This window comes from Engraulis encrasicolus, unplaced genomic scaffold (genome assembly GCF_034702125.1).
Source record: "Engraulis encrasicolus isolate BLACKSEA-1 unplaced genomic scaffold, IST_EnEncr_1.0 scaffold_1057_np1212, whole genome shotgun sequence".
Classification (NCBI taxonomy): domain Eukaryota; kingdom Metazoa; phylum Chordata; class Actinopteri; order Clupeiformes; family Engraulidae; genus Engraulis; species Engraulis encrasicolus.
The window spans coordinates 1-4,902 of NW_026944523.1; the positions used below are offsets into that span (position 1 = coordinate 1).

The 4,902-nt window shown below is 42.5% G+C and overlaps 5 non-coding genes across 5 annotated transcripts; 1 reads left to right on the plus strand and 4 right to left on the minus strand.

Moving 5' to 3' along the window:
* Positions 1–1,430: 1,430 nt before the first annotated feature.
* Positions 1,431–1,503, minus strand: trnaf-gaa (transfer RNA phenylalanine (anticodon GAA)). The gene has a single exon. It is a non-coding gene; the product is annotated as a tRNA-Phe (tRNA).
* A 131-nt stretch (positions 1,504–1,634) lies between these two features.
* Positions 1,635–1,716, minus strand: trnas-aga (transfer RNA serine (anticodon AGA)). The gene has a single exon. It is a non-coding gene; the product is annotated as a tRNA-Ser (tRNA).
* A 141-nt stretch (positions 1,717–1,857) lies between these two features.
* On the minus strand, positions 1,858–1,940 carry trnal-cag (transfer RNA leucine (anticodon CAG)). Its single transcript has one exon. It is a non-coding gene; the product is annotated as a tRNA-Leu (tRNA).
* A 144-nt stretch (positions 1,941–2,084) lies between these two features.
* On the plus strand, positions 2,085–2,172 carry trnay-gua (transfer RNA tyrosine (anticodon GUA)). Its single transcript is given in 2 exon segments — positions 2,085–2,121; positions 2,137–2,172. It is a non-coding gene; the product is annotated as a tRNA-Tyr (tRNA).
* A 74-nt stretch (positions 2,173–2,246) lies between these two features.
* On the minus strand, positions 2,247–2,318 carry trnae-cuc (transfer RNA glutamic acid (anticodon CUC)). Its single transcript has one exon. It is a non-coding gene; the product is annotated as a tRNA-Glu (tRNA).
* Between the last annotated feature and the right edge of the window lie 2,584 nt (positions 2,319–4,902).

The following is a 4,902-nucleotide window of genomic DNA, read 5'->3' on the forward strand; positions in this document are numbered from 1 at the left end:
AAAAAAAAAGCCCACCTACATACTGAACATAGTTTCCATGTCTACCTCCATCACTCTGGCCACCATATTCCCAAGCCTGTTAAGATATTTGTCTGTGTACCTCCAGACTCTGTGTTGGGGCCACCACTGTGCAAATGTGGCCTACTGTACACCCTCTGTTTGTTTTTGTGTGCACTATTGAAGCTTTGAATATCATTGCATCTGTATGATGATTACACAGGCTGCTATTCTATTCACCTTGTCATGAAGAAACACTAATGACAGTTCAGTTCACACAGACGTGCACAACACACCACGGGAAGAAATCGTTGTTTACAACATACTTATTGGCCCAGTGTGTAACTTGTATGGGGTAAATACAACATATTTCATGATCGTATTGTGGTAAAACAAGCAATTACACCTCCGATTGTCATCATAACAGTATTGGAATATTTCAAACGAGTAGCAAACCTAGCTAGCCCCTCGTAGTGATTAATAAGAGGTATTTTCTTAATGGCTTCGTGACGAACATCATCAATGATGTAAAGCAAGCAATCACAACATCTGCGTATCTTTGCAAAGACTTGTCAACACGTTTAGTTTTACAAAGATTAAATATAAACGAGTGGAAGCCAGCCCTTAGTGTAATTGCCATTGCCATTGCCATTGCCTTCGTGCAGCTTTCAAAAGAAGAAATGTTCAACACCCTTGTCATGTTAACATCTTACCTACACTTTGTCTGCCCATAACTTAGTACTGTACATTATGACAAATAAACACAACGTCTGAAAAAAACTGAAAATTACGAAGTGAGGCCCGTTAGCTTGAAGCTAAAAATATTAGCCAAATGAGCTAGTTGGTTGTCCCGAGGTGGTTAAATGTTTGCTCTCCGACTGAAAGTCCATTTGTGAAGCAAACGGTATGTATATTTAAGCATTTATATCGAAAGCTTACCGTCAATTGAGTGATAGCTGCAGTAAAATCCATCCAGTACTTTTGAAAAGTCCCGCTTGTGTTGTCGTTTCGTCGGCCCGTAACTGACGCGGAGTGCCACTGAAATCTCTGTCGCAACTCGAAACGCGATTGGTCAAATCTCTGTAGCGGCTGGCAAATCTCTGTCGCAACTGGAACAGTGATTGGTCAAATCTCTGTAGCTGTCTGGCAAATCTCTGTCGCAAAACGAATAGCCATTGGTCAATTCTCTGTAGCTCAAACTCGACTGACAGGCTGCCGGACGCGCCACTGGCCCTGCGGTCTCACGCCGAGATTCGTCACTGACCAAGCGTTTGGAGGACAGTCTGGTCTGACGTGCTGCCCAGGAGCAGGCCCTGCCAAGTATGGCACGATGGACAACGCTGACCCTTGACCATCTCACCCCAGCTAGCAACAGGCCACAGGTGGATGCTTTCCTGGTCCAAAGGGCAGCCCTGACTGAAAGCCCAAGCTTCTGCCAAAACCCGGGATCGAACCAGGGACCTTTAGATCTTCAGTCTAACGCTCTCCCAACTGAGCTATTTCGGCCCGGGCAGCTCGGGTGAGTGGCATGTCCTCCCGCTCAATTGGACGAGACGTTCAGCCTTGGTGACCGGTTCAGGGCAGTAGCTGTCGGGTCCATCGTCATTTCCACGTTGGACTCGGTAAGCAAGAGTCCACGTAGTCGGCAGGATTCGAACCTGCGCGGGGAGACCCCAATGGATTTCTAGTCCATCGCCTTAACCACTCGGCCACGACTACTGCAAGGCTATTTGGGGGCTTCCTCGGTGCATACTGTTGTGCCCTGTCCTTTCGCTTGCACAACACCAACACGGCTCCGGTCCGTGGTTTTGGTGGGAAACGGGGATGAGAACCCACAATGTTCATTTTGCCTAAAGGCTCTGTCAGAAGTGGGATTCGAACCCACGCCTCCAGGGGAGACTGCGACCTGAACGCAGCGCCTTAGACCGCTCGGCCATCCTGACTTCTCCAGGCATACGAAGCAATGGAAAAATCCCGGCGGGGAGAGAGAGGAGGCTGGGAAAAAAAAAAAAAAAAAAAGGGAACCAGCCCGTCATTTCTTCTGTAACAATTTCGGCCGCGTCCCTGACGGTGGAAGGCCAGGCACACCTTCGATAGCTCAGTTGGTAGAGCGGAGGACTGTAGAGCGAATGATCTGTCATCCTTAGGTCGCTGGTTCAAATCCGGCTCGAAGGAGGCTGGGCACCATTTTTCTTTCTTTCGGACGCTTTAGGGCTGGATGTTTTGGCAAAGCAAACGATAAACTTCACTTCCCTGACCGGGAATCGAACCCGGGCCGCGGCGGTGAGAGCGCCGAATCCTGACCACTAGACCATCAGGGAGCGACGGGAGAAGCACTGCTCGGCAGCCTGGATATTCTGTGAGCCACGGAGTGAGAGTGCACTTCCTGCTCGTCCGAAGCCCACTTAGTAGCTAAGCGCTGGGTGGGCCAGGGCTGCCCAGGCTGAAAACCATGGGCACGAGCCAGCCAGGAGTCGAACCTAGAATCTTCTGATCCGTAGTCAGACGCGTTATCCATTGCGCCAAGGCCAGCGCCCATGTGTCGAGGTTTGTTACAAAGATATGTTGCAATTTCGGCGGCAAAATTGCACCATCGAATCCCGTGCAAAGTGTTATTATTTCCCAGGGAAATGCTTCACTAAACATTCCACTGATATACTCTCAACATATTATGTGAGAAAGAGAGATAAAGCACACGTTTTTATCACAATTTGTCTTTTAATCTGTCTTCCCGTACCTCGGACATTGGACTGTTTATGACTCGTGTTGCTATAAACAAATTTCTCATAGCAACGGTTCACGTAGTCAAAACGCTTTTCAAGAGGATGAGTGATAAAACATAGGGCTTTCTTTCCAGGACATCAGTGAAAAAACACACCCGGACAAAGAATAAAGCATTCTAGCAATTTGCTCACGTCTTGGTAAGACATGATATTGTTTTGAAATGTTTGAAACTATGTAAACCATCAGCATACTTTTTTTTTTAAAGAGCCAACATCGGGCTTCATTCTCCGCGGGGAATTCTTTTTAAAAACCCCGACTTTTAACCCTTATGTTGTGTTCGGGTCATTTTGACCCGTTTTCAAGTTTTAGTGTGAAAAAAACACACTTTCCTTTATTTTCTTGGAATAAGGCTTCATCTAATCCTCAGTCACAATCATTGCAACACACAAAAAATATGTTTTATCATTTTAGTAAATTTTAAAGGTCCAAAAAAAAAAGTTACATCTGTGGTGTTCAGGGTCAAAATTGACCCGGCATAGATTTTTGGCTGTTGTATGCATTTCTGAAAAGCTGTTGGTTGCCCCTTGTCTTTAGTTTGGTGATTTATGGTGAGGAAAATATATTTCTTGCCTGAATTTTTTTTTGCCAGCTTTTTCATATTCCAAATCCAATATGGCAGCCGGACAGTCCCATACACTACAATACGTCATATCTCCTGTTCTGAAAGGAGTACAGATGTATTTCTGGTGTCTACTCATATGTTTTCATGGTCAGGGAATCCATTTCTGCATTATATAATGAGATTTTTTGCACATTTGTTTGCGAAATACATTTTTGCACATTATTTTTTCCAAAAAACGTATCAAAAATTCATAATGGCACCCAAACATGTAGAACTGGTCTTATATTTTCAATAAAGTTGATGTGGCAATGACATAATGGTCCATGTTCATGGCATAGGGGATTCAGATGAATAGTGTGACTTTTTTCATGTTAATTGATGTGTTCATTTCCAATATATTTGCATTAGATTGGTGGAATAGCTGTGACTCGGACAGAATTGTTATTTTGTATATTTACCACACTAAAATCATATAAATATTGAAAAACACCACGTCAACATATTTAAACATTGATTTTATGCACTGAAAAACTAATTTAGTTGACATTTGGTCTTTATCCTGCTATAAATCTCTTTGGGTTGGTTTGGACCTCAACACCACAAATGCCACTATTGATGATATTTTTCAATATTAGAGAAAAACCAATAAAATAAATTTGGGGGTTGTTGTACTCTCATATCAGCTGTAATACATGGACAACATAATCACTAATTGTATCACTTTAGGAGGTATTAATAGTGAATTTATGTAGATTTTGATAGTTGTGGTCATCAAAACGATTTGCATAATGTAAGATAAAAGACCAGTAAAGTCAAAAAGATGAATACATAAAGTAATATTTCCATGGATATGAATACATACCAAGTTAGCCATGAGATGAAAAACAATATTTGATGATAACTAGTGTTTTGGGTATTTTATGGCTGAGTTTTGTTAACACGGGTCAAAAATGACCCGAACACCACAGGTGTATGCAGCTTACGAACACAAAACAAGGGTTAAAATCAATGACTGTCAACATCGAGCTTCATTCTCCGCGGGGAACTCTTTTTTTAAAAACCCCTACTTTTAAAATCAATGACTGTCAACATCGAGCTTCATTCTCCGCGGGGAATTATTTTTAAAAACCCCGACTTTTAAAAACAATGAGTGTCAACATCGAGCTTTCTCCGAGGGGAATTCTATTAAGGAAGAGACGATATTGTTAAGACTATAGGGACTACTTTTAAATAGCAAACATTTAATGGGGTAAAATACTTCTTATTCTTTCAAATAGGCCTACGTTTTAAATTATGAGTGGCCACATTATTTACTACTTTCTGGTTATGTCTAGCCTACATTCAGCTTCCAACAAATTAGGCTAATTCAAAGGTCATCAGAAAACGTGCAAAATTACAAGCCTATTTATATAAAGCCTAACCTGTGTCTGTAAATTACATGTAGGTTAGGCCTATTTTCTATAGGCTAGGTTCCAGGTTGATCCTAAGATGGGCCTATTGACCTTGTAAGCCTAGATTCCAAAACTTCAGAAGCCATCAGAGCAAAGACTGTTTGTGTA